Source organism: Meles meles, chromosome 1, assembly GCF_922984935.1.
Source record: "Meles meles chromosome 1, mMelMel3.1 paternal haplotype, whole genome shotgun sequence".
Lineage (NCBI taxonomy): Eukaryota > Metazoa > Chordata > Mammalia > Carnivora > Mustelidae > Meles > Meles meles.
Window position 1 is genome coordinate 59,402,329 of NC_060066.1, and position 20,643 is coordinate 59,422,971.

The following is a 20,643-nucleotide window of genomic DNA, read 5'->3' on the forward strand; positions in this document are numbered from 1 at the left end:
GATATTTTGAGCTTTGTGTGCTGGGTGAAGTTGGAAGTCACTGAAACATGACTTCCTCAGAGGGGAAAGAGCTTTTGGCCACAAGATAACTCTTACCAAAGTTTTGATGAGTTAAGTGTAAATGAATCAGAAACATATTATATTTCCCTTGAAGTACTCAGGGATTTAAAAATTAAGGGGCAAATGGCTTGGCAAAATGTCTTAGGAGACTTTGCCAAACCCAAATATTAAGAAAAAAAAATAGTTTGCGTATTTTCAGAATTCTAACTGCCACCAGTTTTGCCTATAACTAATTTTTATAGTTTGACATTGAATCATGGAATCTAGTGGAATCAGAAAATTCTGAGGAAAAGTAGGTTACTACCTTATTGCCACTCACTAGTGTTTTCTATAATTAGTGTTTTCTGTAATTAGTTCCTAATATATTTTAAATCGACACTCAAAACAAAAGTTTTCTATTCCACCCAGGTTCACATGCTGCCTCCTCTAGTTAGTTACTTGCTGTTTGACCTCGAACAAGAAACTTAACCTCTTTGTGCCTCAGATTCCTTATCTTTAAAATGAACATTGTTGCGATGAGCACTGGGTGTAATGTGTAAGTGATGGATCACAAAATTCTACTCCTGAAACTAATATCACACTATATGTTAACGAAGTGGAATTCAAGTAAAAACTTGAAACAAAAAGAAGAAGAAGAAGACGACGACAACGGCAGAGGAGGAGGAAAAAATGAACATAATTATATAGTATTGCCTGCATATGTAATATATTGAAGACCCCTAAGCAGTACCAGGAATATAATATGTGCTCAATAAATAATCAGTATTGTTAAAGGGTACAGCTGCTTTAGTTACCAAAGATAAGCCACTTATAAATAACTTTGCTTCCCTGATCCCTACTGGAGTTGAAAGAATTAAATATCCAGATTCTAATTATGGTATTTGGCTTCAATCCCAACCCAGTTTTTTTTTTTTTTAAATGAACTCTCTAGTTCCTTCTCTCCTCTCCATACTACTCCTGTGAGATTGCTCTTACTCCCCATCTGCAAAAGAGGAGTTTTCGTGACTAGATCTGTATGGGCAGTTGGGACCATGTTCTCTATTTCTCTGCTCCCACAGTCCTAAGATTTACAACATGGTGGCATCTCCATCCCTGGTTCCCTTTGATGTTCTTTATGAGGAAGAAAGGAGCCATCATAATACATTACCCAATTTCTGCATACACCCCCAACCCAACCCTTGATATCACCAGTAGAATCATTGCTACGGGAAAGGAAGTCATAAATCTCATTTTGAGGTGATAACAGTTCCCTGAGATAGTGTTTAAATCTAATCTTTTGTCGTTCATGCATTTATTTATCAAATATAGGCTGAGAATGAATGACTATTTGATCTATTAGAGGAACCAGGGTTTTTGATTTGTTTTGTTTTGTTTTTTTAGAGAAAGGGAGAGAGACGGGGGAGGGGAGAAAAACAATCTTTTTTTTTTTAAAATATATTTTATTTATTTGACAGAGAGAAATCACAGGTAGGCAGAAAGGCAGGCAGAGAGAGAAGAGGAAGCAGGCTCCCTGCGGAGCAGAGAGCCCGATGTGGGGCTCGATCCCAGGACCCTGGGATCACGACCTGAGCCGAAGGCAGAGGCTTTAACCACTGAGCCACCCAGGCACCCCGGGAGAGAAACAATCTTAAGCAGACTCCACACCCTGTGTGGAATCCCATGCAGGGTTCATTCTCATGACCTTGAGATCATGACCAGAGCAGAAATCAAGAGTCAGATGCTTAACTGACTGAACCACCCAGGCTCCCCTGGAGGAACCAGGTTTTATGAAAGACAGTCAAATCTATTTATCTTGCCACTCAGAAAAATGCTATGTATCTGAGGAGATGATGCAACCATAAATCTTGGTATTATAGAGCAGAGTACCTTTAAAGAAGAGACTAAGTGGAACAGGTATGTTGGAGAAGGCAGCAAAGGCTGAGAGTTCTCTGCAAGCAGAAAGGGTCCAGAAAGGTTCGAGGAGAAGGTGGAATAGAGAGCTAAATGTTGTGATGTCAAACAGTTATTAAATAGATTGAAGGAGAAGACAAGTACATATTGAGAACCCAGAAGACAAAAACTTGAGAATGAAGGGAGGGAATTCACGTGAGACAACAATAAGGCACAACTGGCTGAAAGAGAGCATGGTAAGAAACTAGACAAATGTCTTTGAGGATGGTCTACATAGGGGGAATACACACAAAGTAAATTGTGCTTGAAGTATATACAGTCCTAAATGAAGGTATTAGCTGGTGTTGAATGAATAACACCCAAGGTAAACTGGGTCATGAAAGAGGTGCCTGACCTGTATCTCTAGTTCTCGTGGTAGGATCTAACATCTTGTGGATCCTGAATTTCAAGCATCCTGTGTCTTATCAATGACAGCAAATAATAAAATATTTGGATAGACCACAGTAACATGACTAGCTGTTTGGTTTGCCCATCCAGTTGCTTAGCTAGTCGGGGACCTGAGTGAAAGCACTGCCTCTCCCATCTCCTCTCCTTTTCCACTCTGAAATTCTTTTTTTCATTCTTAGTCTGTATACTTCGTTTAACAAACAAGAAAAAAATGAATTTCTAGCTTATAATACAAACTGTGTATCTGAGTTTATCTACCATCACGTTGCACATTCCACTATTTTTTTCAATCATCACCAGCAATTTCTTCCTCTTTCTCCATATATTCAGGTAGTGCTTAGTGCTGTGAAAGGGAGTGAGAAAGAACATATAACCTCAATGATTTTGTAATCATTGATCACAATCAGCTCCCTTCCCATCAATCTTCACCACACACACACACACAGACACACACACACACACACTTCATACATATTCGTTTCATTCTATTAATACTTATCAAGCAATTAATAGTGCCAGACAGTATTCCAGACACTGAGAAAGCAGCAGTGAAGAAAACAAAGAAACTTTTAGGTGGTTCATTCTAGAAAGGGAGGGAGAATAGGAACAAACACAATTATATCATTTGTCTTATGACCATACGTATGATGAAGAAAAAGAAGCCTGAGAAGGTGGGGATGGTTACCATTACATGCTACACTATCACGATACTACACTGCTATTCTTTGTTTACAGGATAATTTTTTTTTCCATTTTATTTATTTTTTCAGCGTAACAGTATTCATTCTTTTTGCACAACACCCAGTGCTCCATGCAAAACGTGCCCTCCCCATTACCCACCACCTGTTCCCCCAACCTCCCACCCCTGACCCTTCAAAACCCTCAGGTTGTTTTTCAGAGTCCATAGTCTCTTATGGTTCGCCTCCCCTCCCCAATGTCCATAGCCCGCTCCCCCTCTCCCAATCCCACCTCCCCCCAGCAACCCCCAGTTTGTTTTGTGAGACTAAGAGTCATTTATGGTTTGTCTCCCTCCCAATCCCATCTTGTTTCATTTATGAAACAGGATAATTTTTTGCCTCTATTCATCTTTCATTCTGTCCAGAGATAGAACTCTAAAAGATGAAACATGAGTGACTCATATTCAAATGTTTTCCTTTTATGAATGATGAAACTGTAGTTCATGATAGCAAATAAGTATTTCAGTTCTATTTGAACTCAGGAATATATATATATATTTTTTTTTCTCGTGTAATTAAAATGTTCAAGAGTCTTAATTTTAGTGTCCTGAGAGTCTGAAAATTGGCTTCAACTCTCGTGAATTTTTTCAACCAGGGTATGTGAGTGTTTCTATGTAAAGGAAACTCCAACTGACCCACTTGATACACCAGAGTCTCCAAATTTCAAGGCAGGATTTTCATAAATATTTGTGATTAAATACAGGGAGGCAGCAAGTGACAAAAGGTCCGTTGGAAGTTGTCAACTTTTCTAGGAGAAAACAAATCTTATATTAAGGAAGAAGTTACATATATCAATTGATTAACAAAATTGCTTTTTAAATTCTAGGGACATAAATCTAACTGTAAGAAATTTTAACAAAAAATTTACAAAGATTTACCAAAGAAAGGTCCAAGAAGAATTGTATTACTAGCCAGGAGAATTTGTTCTGTAAACTTTGCAAAGCCACTCTTTGTACATGCTGTTTCTTTGGCCTGGAATGCCCTTCCCTTTAATTAATGAAACTCTTACTATTTACAATTCATTTTATGATCTACCTCTGTTTCTCTGATAGCATGCCCATGTAGATTTCAGTGCAGTGTGTTCCTATCAAACACTAAGATTTCCTCTGTTGCTGATTTTTTCATCAGAAATGTAACAACTCAAACCTGATTCTCATTTCCATTTTTCATGGTTGGTAGAAGTTTGTCCTGAAATCTGTCAGTTTCTCAGTTAATGTGAAAAGGGGGCTTATTCAGGAGTCACTAATGTTTCCAGACAGATTTGGAAGTTATAGGATCAGAAATGATGATTACCATTGTTAAAATGAGGTGTAGCTTGAAATATAGTATGATTTTCTTTAGGTTAAGATTGCACATTGACTATAGAAGCAACAAATCAAATGGAGACTGATGAATTCATTCATGCATGCTTCAATTGTGCATTCAAGCATGGTATTGAGTAGAATAGAGTTATTATATTTTCTTAAAAATTATCTAAACACATGATATAGGAGAGTAGAATTGCCTGCCACCAAAGATTTTGAAAATTTTGGTCAGAATTCTCATGGAAAGTCTGAGATCACTGAGCTGAGATGAGACATCTACAATAAAAACATAAAATAATATTTTAATGGTTTTCTCAAGATGAAAGAGAAGATTGCTCTTCCAGGCTTCTAATAGTTTTGCTCACTGGCAGGATTTTTACTAAGAACCTTGTAATTCAGTTTCAATACTTGCCCATAAAAAGGAAGGAATTGAAATTCTGACTTAATTTTCATTATTCCCTTCTGAGATATTTGGCTAAAGTTGAACCATATTATAAAGTATTTAGTTATTATTATTTTTAATTGAGGTGGCTATCTATAAAGTATTGAGGTTTAATTAATCAGTTCTGTGACATTGGAGAATCCAACTTGTTGATTTTGCCACTTGTATTTAAGATTATAATTCCTTTTCATCCCTAACTTTGTACAATTACCAAATAAAAATTTGACTTTTTCAAAATAAACTGAAAATGTTTATACAACAATTATAACTTCTTCTCTTGATAAAACATGAGCATAAATATTGTGAAACTCTGTATTTAAAAACTTCTGATAGGGGCGCCTGGGTGGCTCAGTGGGTTAAAGCCTCTGCCTTCGGCTCAGGTCATGATCCCAGGGTCCTGGGATCAAGCCCCACGGCTGGCTCTCTGCTCCGCAGGGAGCCTGCTTCCTCCTCTCTCTCTGCCTGCCTCTCTGCCTAGTTGTGATTTCTCTCTGTCAAATAAATAAAACATTTAAAAAAAAAACAAAACTTCTGATAATACACGTTTTTGGGGGGTCTGGATTTTTTTTCAGTCAGTATTATTTTGAAATTCATCAGTATCTACTGTTTATCATGTACAGCATATAATTTCATGCATAAAACTCTAGTAAAATATATACAGAAAACCAGTTTGGGATGCCTGGGATCAAGGAGAGGCCTAAGGAAGCCAATACAAAAGAGCATGGGAAAGTTTGGGAGTAATGGAGACATTCTGTTCCTTATCTTATTGTGCTAATAGTTTCTTAAGTACTCACATATGCCAACAGTTATCCAGCTGGATAATTTAAATATGGCGAGTTTGTTGTATGTTAATTATAGCTCCAAAGAGCTGTTTAAAAACTCATGAAAATAAGCTTTTCAGATTCTTTTTTTTGAAAGATAAATCACTCTGGTACTTCTTAAATTTCTAGTCTATTAAATTCATTAATTATATCATATTTTCAAAAATTTTGTCTTACAGAGTCTGTGAAAAAAATTTTGAAAACTTTCACTAAACAATGTGTAAGCATATACACATCCAGAGCATATAACCTCAGTCTGATTTTTGGCTTATTGTTAATGACAAAAAAAGCTGAAAATCATGACTTATGCTCTTCAAAAAAGCATAATAACTAAGTCTGAAATTCATCATTATGTGGTCCAGTTATAGTGGTTGTGATATTTGGGGCCACCTGGCTCTGTTCAAGTCCCTTCTATGAAAGCACTATGAAACTCAAAACTGGGAGAGACCAATGGGGAACTAAGAAAGCATCAGAATGTTCTCTGTGAATATTAGCTTTTATGAAGTATCAGTTCTCTGACACCATCGAAATTAATCAATAAGTAGCTTAGTTAATAAAAAATCAGCTTATAATCCAATAATAAGAAAATAAAACCTTAGGTTATCTTGACATGCATTGGTGTTACCATTAAAAATATATCAATTTATATATTAAATTGAAATTTTTAAATGTAACTATATCGATTTTTACTAGTAACCCCAATATACTATTGGTAACACCAAGAGTATATTATTGATATTACCAATAATATATTATGGTAATACTAATATGTCTTATTGAAAAAGTTGTTGTGTGGTCTTAACACATGCAATTTTGGTTAGTGGATGCTTCTGGCCAACAGACTTTCTGGATTCTCTGTTTTAAAGTGCCCCTCATCCCCTGGATGCAGCCTATCCTCATAGCCACAGCTCCTGCCTCTGTCTCATGGGACCCTTGTTTCAATCTGCAGGTTGCTACAAGCAGTTTCTCAAAAGTACTAAGGACTTTGCTACTTCTGTCTCTTTTCCTATACTGTCTTCTATCTCAAGCCACAAAGTGCATCTGGAAAAGGCAGTTTTCAAGCTCCAGATTTAAACGTTGAGTGAAAAAATTTAAGTAAAAAAAAGAAGTATCCAGTGGCTCTATGCAAAGTCAATGTGCAACAAATGGTAGTTAAGTAACATTTTTAACTGTAGTTTCTCAGCTTTCAAATAGCAACAGAATAATCATATTATACTTAGCAATGCACTTTATTCTCTTTTCAGTGTATTTAACAATCATATTAGACTCTATGTCTGTGAAGTGGAGGGACAGACAGCATCTTACTTGTATCCTTGACAGCTCATTGAATTATGCCTCCTCCTGGAAACTTAATATAAACTAGCTGAATCCAGCTGCCTTGATATTTAAATAAGAGTCTGAAGATATTCAGTGACTCCTAGGGCATATCATCTTGGTGGAATATAAAGTATTAAGTCATCTACTCTAGCCTTTCTCTTTTGTTACAAGAAGGTAATTAACCCAAGGAAAAGGGAATGAGGAAGCTGAGCTGCATTTGCACACTTGGAGAACAACATGTATCGCTTTTAGTCTGGCCCCATTAAACCCAAGATTTCTTGGTTCTGGTGCGGAATTTGCCAATTGATCATGTTTTAGACAATGCTTTAAGTACACTGCAGTGTGATATCAAGGTTCAAATTCGCATATAAGAGAGTTAGACTTTGGGATTTCAAAATGATCAATAAGAGTATAAAACACTGAATCACTGTAGGGTTATTTGGGGGAGGAGCAGGGGAATGTTAATCTAAGGATTTTCTGAATATATGCAAATTCTCCAATTTTCCTCAAAGAAGCAAATATAACAAGGATGTTCTGTTTTGAAATTTCTTATGGCCTTATAATATTTCAACACTTATTCAATATTAATCCATATCTGCCAACAAATCTGTCATTCTGTCTGTATGAGACTTGGTTTCCACTCCACTTTGCTATCCCAGGACCCTGAAATCATAACCTGAACCCAAGATGGTTGCTTAACTGGCTGAGCCACCCAGGCACCCCTAAAAAGATACTATTTAAATGGGGTTCTAATGATGAAAGGTAATTCATGTGTAAGTCTGGGGAAGAGAGCTCTAGAGAGAGATGAAGAATAGGTCTAGAATTGAGGATGCAAAGTCCTGAAACAACTTGGTGGACTATTGTCAGCTTAGGATGCACTGTGAGATGGACAGATCCACCCAAGAAATTGTTACATTATCTTCAAGAACAAAGAACATATGAAATAGCCAACACTTCTTGAGAGATGTCTATGGGCCAGACACTATTTGAAGTCCTTTATATATGATTTCTTAATCATCCCAACAACCTTATGAGGTTGTTTTTACCCCTATTTTATAGAAGACAAACTGAGACACAATGAGCCTAATTTGTAAAGACTCAAAACCAGATTCAAACAAATCTTTTGTCACCAGAGTCTATACCATTATGCTATTCTGCCTTTTTTATGTTCTATAGCTTTTAGGAAGGTAGTATAGAAATAAAATCAAGCTGGCTTGGACAGTATTGGGATGGGTCAGAAGACGATATGGTGAGAGGAAGTAAAATCTACAAAGGAATCTCTCCCACACACACTTGTCTTCCCTTTGCTGTCCCTTTGTTCTAGGACAGAGGGGGGCAAAAAATAACTAACAAATAATAAATAAATAAATAAATAAAATCAGGCCTCAGGCTTAGTTCATTAGTCCAGAGAATATAAATTTGAAAGGAGATCTAAAGCAGGAATAACAATTAAAAGAGGAAAAGGCACGTGTTAATAATTGTTTTCACATTCTGGTGCCCAAATATCATTTATGGAGCAGTGGTAGATTGAGCCAAAGACTTAGGGTTTCAAGTTTAGTTGTATAGGTGAGGTTTCACAGAATTTTTCTAATTGATAATAGCTATGTAATGAGAAGATCACTGGAGTTGAGAGATGGAACTCTATTCAATGGGAGAATTAGAAGGACAAATCAAGAGCCCAGTCAGAAGTGAGTTCTAAAGAACTGGGATACCAAGGCCCTAGAATGACCAGTGGTATTATGGACATTAACCTATTACTTATCTAAGTTCCTTTTGGTACTCTTGCTTAGGTAGAAGGTACCAGAACTTCAGTGCAGTTTGTGTGCTCCTGAACCAGTTTGAGAGTCACGACACTTGAAAACTGAAAAGGCATTTGAAATTGCTGGGTAACAAAGCAGAGACTATCCAGTCCTCACATCAGTTTTGAGACCCACCTTATGCTCACCAATGGGCTACTCCCTTTGTGGCTATCTACCCAGACAAGCCCGTGGAAAGATGAAGGCACCATCAAGGTCCTTCCCCAAGCTGGATCATTACAAAAAGGAGAATTAGACACAGTAAATACTGTAATTAAAAATAAACTAAAACAATCATACACACAAAGTGAACTTCTGCCAATTAGATATTCTTGAATGGATCAGAGCCAAAATTTTGGAAAAACAGAGCAGTAAAAGACACAAGCAGTGCAAGAGCATTAGAGATTGCTAGGACAAGAGGATATCACAGTGTCTCACAATATCTTTCTCTTAACTCATCCCAACTCACTTTCCAGAAATCTCCAGTCCACACTTCCATTACCTTGTCCAGCCATAGGTGTTAAATATACATGGGAGAAGTACAAAGTCTTCAAGAACATAGCTTTTCTCACCTATTCTTCTGGACAAAGCAAGGGTGGCAAACTCCACCAGAAAAATGTCTCCAGCTCTCTTCTTTATCCACAGCATTCAAAGCAGCTATTTTTTTGTGTTGCTATGAGTGGATACTGCAGAAAGCTCCCCAAAACAGCTGTGTGTGCTTCAAGACAGAATATAAAGATAGGTGTATTCTGTAGTGTGTGGAAGATCTCATGTACTCCTTAGAAAACAGTGCCAATACTGACAACGATATCAAATGAGAAAGGGCAAATGGGATACTTAAAACAATCTCAGTGCCTGAGCAAGGCCTCAGCTTCTTGTGTGAACTTAGAAACAGTGCAAATCATTTAGTCACTGAAACGCTTTTCCAATCACTGCTTCAATAAAGTAAATAGCTCCTTAAGAACATGAAAAGCTAACGTCACTTTAGAGAACTGAAGCCGGCCAGTTTTCCATTCTATGTGGCGTCGAGAGCATAGAGAGGGGCGCTAGTCTATTAAAATCAGGTGAGCCCATAGACATGTCTGCAATTGGAAGGTGAAGGACGAATCCCCAGCTGTTCAAATCCTCAAAGAAATAAGGGGCTGATATCCCAAATGCAGAGATGTGTTATATGTAGGTCAAGAGAGTGTAAACTTTTTTCCCAAGGTTCCTCTGGACCAGAAGCTGGTTTTCTACCTTTTGAAACATTATTGTGTACAAGCAGGCACCGAGATCTCTGCTGAGGAGCCAGCCAGACTGCCGGCCGTGGTTAGTAGAAATGCTTATTTGTTCTGGGAAGCAAAACTAGTGGGAGAAAAGAAGGCAACTCTCGAACAAAATCTAAAAAGAAACAGATCTGAGGAATCTGGTGAAATTGAAACTTTTAATCCAAGAAAGATAATAATGACTGAATGGAAAATAATCTTCGTAACCCTCATATTTTCATTTCAAACCTTGGAAATTACTTTATGGTCTAGAATTGCTGCCATCACAGTGGATAATTGTTGCTTGATCTGCAGATGCTTATTGGAGTTATTTCTTCTCCTAACCTCAGGTTAACTGATGGCAGCAAAAGAATTAGTTGGGGAAATTACTTGAAAGGTAACTATTTTGGAAGCCCGACAACTAATCCTAAGCTCCTTGCCTTCCATAGGAAGAGTTATCACACTGTAAACTAAGGAAGAGAACTATACACAGGTGTGGTGGCTAGTTTCTAAATGGAGCAGTTGAGCTCTGCTCAACAGGGTCTCTTCCAGGCTCCCATGATCTTACCAATGAACAGATTGGCTTACATTTTAGGGGAAATATCAGTGTAGATAATTGTCCATTCATATTTCTTGTCCCAATATCAGTGTAGATATTTGTCCATTCATAGTCCATGCCTCAAAGTGCCATGTTGTTCCCCTTTTGGCAGATGCAGGTGGGGAAAAGATGGGTATCATAAATTATTCTTTTCTTTTTTTAAAAGATTTTATCTATTTATTTGAGAGAGAGAATGAGAGGAGAGAGCACGAGAGGGGAGAGGTCAGAAGGAGAAGCAGACGCCCCGCCGAGCAGGGAGCCCCATGTGGGACCAGATCCTAAGACTCGAGGATCATGACCTGAGCCGAAGGCAGCTGCTTAACCAACTGAGCCACCCAGGTGCCCCCGGGTACCATAAATTAGAACTGGAAAAATACCCTTTCCACCTATTGCTCACAAACATAGGTGCTTCCTATGTTTTTAGTTTAATGGGTTCTTCTTCCTCCTTTGGATATAATTTCTTGTTTATCTATTGTTAGCAGGAATTTAAATTGTTCTTTAAAGTCCTTTCAATCCAGTCCTCCATGAAAACCTCTTAATTAATTAATTTTAGTCTACATGAAGACTTTAAATGGAAGTGTAGTGAAAATTGTATCCACTTTTTTTTAGCAAATTAACTTCTTATAACAAGAACTGATAGCAATAAAGATATCTTATGTTCATTCCTCACATTATTCCTCAAGTCATTTGCTCTATCAAAATGTTTGTTTGAATTATTCATCAATATAAAGTGTGGCACCTTTAAGGCAAGTTTCAAATTCAGCTCTTTCTTCAAGTAACTGTGAACTTGAGAAAGCCAGAAGAAAAAATTCTATTTCATGATGAAACAAAAGAAGTCTGGAGAGAATGTGAATCTATCTGGCAGAGCAGGGGATAAGATTAGTTTCTTGTTGTTATCATAAAAATATTAACCTTCCATATTCTTTGACTTGTATTTAATATGCCCAACTCTCAGTCTACCCTTTGTTCTTTTACTTGTATTTAATATGCCCAACTCTCAGTCTACCCTTTGTCCAATCCAGATATCCAGCTAGACTTTTGGAATAACAATACAGCATTTAACCAAACATCTAAAGTCACCAAATTGCATTGCACTGTGCTTAAATTATGTATTATTTCTGTTTTTTATATTCATGTTGGAATCTGGTTAGTTTCAGCATCTAGAATTCTGGATTGGGAAAGTATTCCCACTCTTTTGAAATTTAGAATGGAAAAAGGTATTCAAAACAACTAAAACCAAGTTTCAATTAAGTCCTAGAGAGAGACAGAGCAAAGAACAAAAGCAGGGGGAAGGGTAGAGGGAGAAGGAGAAGCCGACTCCCCATTGAGCAGGAGGTGGGAAATGGGGCTTGATCCCAGGACCCCGAGATCATGACCTGAGCCAAAGGGAGCTGCTAAACCAACTGAGCCACCCAGGCACCCCAAATGCTAAAGGCTTTTTAACTGTACATTAACGTGAATGTACTTTCTTTATCATATTAACATATTATGTATTGGAATTGTTTCTCAACCATCTATCTATGAGAGTTTAAATTACTGAAACATATACTCTTTCAAACTTGTAGGGGAGATCTCTGTTTGTCAAGATTGTTAGAAATTTGATGAGCTTTCTTTTTTTTTTAAAAAAAGATTTTATTTATTTGACAGAGAGAGATCACAAGTAGACAGAGAGGCAGGCAGAGAGAGAGGGGAAAGCAGGCTCCCCGCCGAGCAGAGAGCCCGATGCGGGACTCGATCCCAGGACCCTGAGATCATGACCTGAGCAGAAGGCAGCGGCTTAACCCACTGAGCCACCCAGGCACCCTGATGAGCTTTCTAAAAGGGAGAAATTTAAATAGCAGAATCACCTAGCAGTATTTCACAGGAGAATAAGGGCAAAGCGGTATTTTCATAAAATTGTAAAAATGAAAGAGTTATTTTGATTTGGGAGGAGGAAAGTCAAAATGTAAAAAAATGTTTTATTTTACAAATGATAAGATTACACCAGAAGTTAAATTATAGCGAGCAATATTCCTAACTTCAGGAAAGGATCAAAAACATACATGAAGAAGTGTTTGATGATTAAATGTCAAATAGTGGATCCAAAGACTATATCATTTCTCTTGATGTAATTATGGGTGAACACAGCAACACATCAAGAAGCTTTTTAAGACACCACGCCTTGTTTTGGTTTACTGCAACTCCTTGCACTTCCTTAATCACTTGGGGGTTATTGCCTATAACAATAGTCATGATTTATAACCAGTGATTCCCTGTTTATATGCCTAGGGGCCATGTCACTATTCAATATTTATCAACTTTTTACTAATTCACTAGTTATTCTGTCGAGAAATTTACATATGAAATCGACTAAGGTTAAGGACACAGTCTGGAGTTTAAATTGCTTGGGGTCCAATCCTGACTCTGCTATGTACTAGCTGAAGATCCTCTTGCTTTTGTTATACAACTATCTTTCAAACCCTATTTGAAAGGCGAGGAATCCAAAGAATGTGATAACAAAAGAGGAAGCAGGTGGGTAGTCTCATAGAAAATAGTCACATAAAGATGTCCCCCATCAGCATAAGAGAAGATGAGAAATAAACCTACCACAGAAAAGGGGACAGCTGGAAAACTTGCCTGACTTCATCTTGGCAGTAGGTGGTAAGAAAATAAAATCTTCCTTGAGAATTTTCAACCACAAGCCAGCCCTGACATGACAAATGTTTCCAGTCCAACTCGGCTCTGTCTCTGGGGTCTGAAAAATCTGAATCAAGGAACTTAACTTAAAGTAGTTCCAGATTGGTAGCATCCTTATGAGACTAACTGAAACAAAGGAAGCTCCTCTTAGAGTAACTTGGCTTTAACCCAGGCCTCAATCTGGGTCATGTGTGAGGTAGAGGGTAAAATTAGCAGATATAGAATATAAAATAACTACATTTAATTTCTGCAAGAAATAAAAGAAGCCTATAAGAATATACAGGGAATAAGATGCTATAAAGAATAACCAAGAAATTTTGAGCAAAAACCTATTGTATCTGTTGGGTCCCCAATGTTGGGTCCCCCAATAATGGGCCCATGGTCAAAGGAGCGAGACTGATACAAAGGGAAGGTCAAGCAAAGCTTTATTTCGCGCCAAGCATCAAGAATCAAACCAACTGTCAAACTGACTGGTTGGGGCTGCCCCTTACAGAGAGGGTGACCCCTCCCTGCCTCACACTAACTTTTATAGAGCAAAGACCATGTGGTTGGGCCTGGCCACACACAGGTGGCGAATGAGATTGTAACACACAGAAAGCTGCACAGTCATGCTAGGTCACACATAAGTGACCAGTGGAATTACAATTTACCCTATAGTAGACATTTGAACTAGCCTAACACCTTGGTCAGAATTGGCGCCCAAAAGGCGGGGGCCCACATTCCTTGGTAGCTAGGGAGACAGTATGTGCACTTTACTGATTGGATGTCTCCACCTGACCTGACTCATCCCTGCATTCGGGCTGTTATCTCCACCCACCTTGTATTTGGGCTTTGGTACCTGGGAATGGTTTCCCGGACTTGCTTTTAAGTAAGTTCCCCTTGTGGGGGAAAGGCAGGGTCACTTTAAGTTTTACTGCATAAACAAAATGCTGTTCAACCGAGGTGGGGCCGCTCTGGCTAAATAGGCCCTTACAGTACTTTTGGAAAGAAAATCAAATGTTTTGTCACTTCTCAGAATTATGTCTTTTTTATATTGATTTACTTAATAGTTCTGGATATAAAAACTTTTAGAAGTGCACTATAAACTCTTTCTCCCAGTTAATGCTTTGCCTTTTCCTTTTCTTGATGTCATCTTTTGATAAACAGAGGGTCTTGATTTCAATAAAGTTCAATTTATCAATCTATTCTTTTAGTTTTAATGCTTATTGTGTCTGGTTTAAGAAATGTACATCTATCAGATTATGAAGATAGTCTCTGATATGGGAAAAAGAGGCAGAAGAGAAATTATTAAATTTCCTTGCTGCCCATAGCCCATTGACAAGTCCTTAAACAGGCAGAACGACATTGTTCTAGGGACACAACTGCTTCAATGTTAATACTTTGCTAAGGGCAAAAGGCAAACTTAGCCAGACCCCAGGATCCTGTAAGTGTACTTTAACATATAAAAATTCCTTTAGAAATTTCCTTTATCTCTAAACCCCCCACAATATGTGTTGTCAATCACCCCCAAGCATATGACCTGCAGATATACGTCCGAAGGGTCTCATGACTCAGGTTAATTAGATGGTAGTAAATGACATTTTCCCATAATTGCTAGCTTCGTCAAGGTCCCAGAAACCTTGCTTCCAAAATTCCTTAGAGATTTATGCTATCCCTAACCCCCTCCCAACTTGGAAGTATCTAATGGGTCACTCTTCATGACCCCAGTACAGCTCTTTCTGCCCATGGATCCCATCCCTGCGCTTTATAGAACCACCTTTTTACACTAAAGACATCTCAAGAATTCTTTCTTGGCCATCGGCTTCGAACCCTAACATCTTTCCTACATTAGTCTCTTAACTTTTCTTTGAGAAATGTGATTGTTTACTTTTGTTTATATGTCTATAAATCTATCTCAAGTTAAATTTTGTATATACAGTGTAAGGAAGGGTTCAATTTTTTTTTTTTCTGAAAGGATAACAATCTTTCCCTAATACACTGCAGTGATACCTATATCATAAGTCAGGACTCATATATGTATGCTTTGTTTCTAGACATCCTATTCATTTTGATCTGCCTATCCTTGTGCCATCCTAAATTTACCGTAGTTGTGAAATTAGTACTGAGATCTGGTAATGTACGTTTTACTCCTGCAACTAAAGATTGTCTGGGCTTCTCTAGGTTCTTTGCTTTCTCATGTAAATTTTAGCTTCAACTGATCAATTTTCACAAAAAATACAATGGAACTTTAAGAGGGATTGCACTGAATTTGTAGATTAATTTGGAGGGTATTGGCATCTTAAAAATACTGAGTTTTTCAGGACACCTGGGTGGCTCAGTTGGTTCTGTCTGCCTTTTTCATTCAGGCCATGATTCCAGGGTCATGGAATTGAGCACTGTATCAGGCTCCATGCTCAGTGAGGAGCCTGCTCTCTGCCTGTTGCCCCCCATGCTTGTGCACGTGTTCTCTCTCTCTCTCTGATAAATAAAATCTTTAAAAAAAAATACTAAGTTTTCCAATGCATGTAAAAGATATACATTTTAATTGACAAACTTTGATAATTTCCTTCATTCTTTTTTTGTACTTTTTAAATTGAGGTATAATTATACTTACAGTATTATACTAGTTTCAGGTATAAAATGTAATGATTCAATAATTCTATGCATTCCTCAGTGCTCATTATGATAAGTGTACTTTTAATCCCTTTTATCTCTTTCATCTATCCACCCAATTTTTGCATTTTTTAGTGGTAAAGGCCTTGCATATATTTCATTAAATTTGAAACTAGGCATTCGGTATTTTGGTACTATTGTAAATGAACTTGTAAAATTTTATTAACTCTTGTTGCTAATAAGATGAAATTCAAACAGACATTTATATATTCAGTGATTTTTTAAAATTAATTCTAATTCTTTATAAACTCCTTTGGATTTTCCATGCATGTAATCATGTCTTGCATTGATAATGACAGTCTTAATTTTTCCTTTCTATACTTTGTATCTTTTATTTCCTTATCATTTTACACTGGGTAAGACTTAAGTATAATACTGAATAGAATGATGGTAATGTACATCATTGTTTTATTCTTATCTCAGTAGAAAATTGTGCAATATTTAGCCAGCTTAAATACGATGGTAGCATAAGACATTTGTCAGTAGTTTTTATCAAATTAAGGGATGTTCCCTTCTTTTCCAAAATAATGAGAGGCATTTTCTTTTTTTTTTTTATGATAGTGTGCTAATTTTTTTTTTTTTTTGACAGACAGAGATCACAAGTAGACAGAGAAGCAGGCAAAGAGTGAGGAGGAAGCAGGCTCACTGCCGAGCAGAGAGCCCAATGCTTGGCTCAATCCCAGGACCTGGGATCATGACCTGAGCTGAAGACAGAGGCTTTAACCCACTGAGCCACCCAGGCGCCCCGATAGTGTGCTAATTTTTATCAAATGATCTTTCTGCTTTTATTCAGATGATGTATGACTTTTATCTTTTATTCTAATAATGGTAAGAATTATATTGATTGATTTCTGAGGGGTAAAAAAACTAAGTTGCAAAACTAAATACTTATTAGTCATAGCACGCATAAAAGCTGCCTTTTATGTATGTATTTAGATATTTTATTTGGATATTATATTATCTTTTATGTATATATTTGGATATCTATTTGGTTATTTTGTTTAGGATTTTAGCATAGAGGTATTGGCTGATAGTTATTCTTTCGTATAATGTCCTTGCCTCATTGATGTACCAAGGTTATACTGGCCACATAAAACAAACTGGTAACTATCCCTCATTTTACAATTTTTTGGAAGAGTCTTTGGAATTTTACAATTATTTCTTCCTCAACTGTTTAGCATAATTCACTTGGGAAATCATTTTGCCCTGAAGAGTTCCTTGAAAGAATGTTTTTAATTACAAGCTATTCAACCTTTTCATTCTGTCTTATGGTAGTTTTGATTTTTTTTCAAGTAATTTTCTAATTCATCAGATTTTTCAAATGCATTGGCATAAAGCCATTTATAATATGTTTTATTATTATTTTTAATATTTGTAAGTTCTATAGTCAGTTTTAGTTTTTTATTCTTGATATATCTTAAGGATGTAACACATTTATTCATCTTTCCAAAAAATCTTTTTTGATTTATCTGTGTTTTCTATTACACATCTGATTTCTTTCATTGATTTCTTCTCTTTGATTTACTTTTTTTCCTTCTACAGTCTTAGAGTTTATTTTGCTGTTTTTGTTAGCTTTTTGTGATAGAAGCTTAAGTTGTTAAAGCTTAACTTTCCTTCTATTCTGCTACATGCATTTAGAGCTATAAATATAGTTAAATACTACTTTTGTTGCAGCACCCAAGTGTTTATGTCATGGTTTCATTATCATTCAGTTAAAAAAATCTTACTATTTCTAGGTTTCATCTTTTTCTCATTGATAAATTCTTTAATTTTTAAACATTTGGGATTGTTTTTTATATTTATCTTTTTTTCTAGTTTAATTCCATTTAAATAAAAAAATATACAATTTGTGATTTGAAATTTGATAAGTCTTGCTTTCTGGCCCAGCATATGGTCCCTTTTGGTAAATGGTCCATACAAACATTATTCTGCCCTTGGATGAAATCTTCTATGTGTATCAAATAAGTCATGTTGGCTGATCAGAACTTCTATGCCTTTTTAAATTTTTGTGTGCGCTGATTCTGTCACTTACTGTAGCATGTGTTAAACCCCCCTCTATGATTTTGAGTTATCTACTTTTTCTTTTAATTCTATCAATTCTTGATATTTAAGCTATGCTATTTGATACACAAACCTTATAATTCTTTTATCTTCCTGTAGAATCAAGAATTAACACATCTTTAGTGTAAGTAAAAACTGACATAGCTGGATTTTAAACTAACATCCAGCAATTTATCTCTCATTTGTCCACCTCTTCTTTGTTTCTTAATTCCTGCTTTCTTTACTTCTTTCAATTAATCAATTTCTTTCCATTTTCCTGCTCCATTAGGTTCTTATTCTTAAAATGTTTAATCATTCCTTAAATGATTACTCTAGAGATAAAAATATGATTTCTTTCTTTCTTTTTTTTAAGATGGATTTATTTGAGAGAGTGTGAGTATGCACATGCAGGGGGGAGGGGCAAAAAGGGAGGGATAAACTTTAGCAGACTCCACACTAAGTGCAGACACCAAAGTGGGGCTCTATCTCAGGACCCTGAGTTCATGACCTGAGCTGAAACCAAGAGTCAGATGCTTAACAACTGAGCCACCCAGGCACCCTCAAGTATGATTAATTAAAGCATTATTTACATTAATACTGCAACCATTTCCTCATCAATGTAACAGTTTAATTCCATTTATCCCTGAAGGGGAGCAGAATATGCCACATCCAAATATGTCATTTTGGCATATTGACTATTTTGAATTAAGTTACTTGAGAAAAATCCAGGGCAAGACACTGTGATCCTCCTTTGTTTTCCTGAAAGCAATAAATAAATCTCCCATGTAAAAGGTACCTGCCATTTACGAAAAGGAAGAGAGACACCCTTATAATCAGGGATAGGGAATTTAGGGCTAAGCAAGCTGTATAAACAAAGCTTATTACTTCTTCATTAACTTATTATCCCAAGCCCCTTTCTCTTGTCAATTCTTCACAAATTTATTTTTTGCCTAAAAGGTATAAAAGCTGTCTGCTTTGGTCACTTTTTTGAGTTCCATATTTTTATGAGCTTCCATATGTACAAAGTGTTTTTCTATTTTCCATCTGTCTTCGTCAACTTAATTATTAGAGCAACCAGAGAACCTAGAAAGGAAGAAAGGAAAATTTGCACTTCCCTAAACTATTTGCATTATTGTTCCATTATTTGGATTATTGCTGCATATGTGTTTTTGTATATTTATTTTATAAACTGCATGAGACATCATTATTGTTATTTTAAGCAGCTAATATTGATTTATATATATTCCCATAGCCACCTTTCTAATGCTTTTCATTTCTTCCTATAGTTTTATTTTTCTAGCTAGGATCACTTTCTTCTATCTTAGAACTCCCATTAATATTTCTGACAACATAGGTATTTAACAATAATTCTCTCAACTTTGTTTTCTTTTAATCTGCAGTAATGTTGATTTCATCTTCATTTTTGAAGGATTGTTTCTATAGGTGTAGAATTCTGGGTTGGCAATTTTCTATCTCTAATACAATACTTTAAGGACACTATTCCTTTGCATTCCATCTTCTGTTAAAAAGTCACCCATCAGTCTTGTTATTTTATTACTGACAATGGGCTTTTACTTCCTGTTGCTTTTAAAATCTTTCATTGTCTTTGACTTTTAGCAATTTGACTATGATGTGCTTAGGGTAGTTTATATACATATGTATATATATGATAATTGGAGTTGTAGAGCTTTTTTAATCCCTTGCCAAATGTCTGATAGCTCCTGGGGAAAAGCCTCAGTAAATCAGAAGAATGTAAAATTTACATTATAATTATGTATCATAGAGAAGGGGTAGAGGGAGAGAGGACTTAGTTCAGAGAGCAGATCCTTCAGAAAGTCTTTGGAGAGCCATACCTACTCACAAATCCTAGGTTTCTCCTAGTGGTTCTCTCCTAGACCATTGCATTTCAGCAAATTTAATAATATACTGAGCTGTAACTGTCTATCTTTTTTAGTAGTGAAATGAGCAGACCACAAATAATATGGACCCTATGTTCCCACCATGCACAAATGTGTATGTATGCAAAACATATGAAAAATAATTTTTATTAATCATATAATCACAATAATAAAAATTATTTTATTATGCCATTATATGTCTTTATTTTTGTTTGTGTTTTGCTTGTTTAAAAATTTTTTAAAAAACTAGACAATTAAATAGGTGCTTTAAATTGTCATGAATAGTATTTACCTCCTGGAGTCAATTAAGAACTAGTTATTTGAATTATAAAGTTAAATCCCTCCCCCCCAAATCAGTAGAGTTGCTGAATAAGGGGATCAACTCTTATATTATATTTGATTTCTAAATTTTTATTAAATATAAAATACCTAGAGTAGAGACACCTTTGAAAGTAACTTTTAATTAAGCATAAAGTATAACACTAAACAATTATTTAATATTAAACAACCCTATATAAATTATTCAGACTCTTAATCAGTGTTTCTCTTCAACTACAATCTCAGATATCTTCAAGAAAATCACCACCCACCTGTTTGTCCACCTAAAGAATGACTTACATTATTTTGTCAAAGATTGGGGAACTTAAAATCATTTGTATATTCTTGGTATAGATTTTGTTAGCATGTATGGATTATTGTTTTTATATTTAGTATAAGTAAT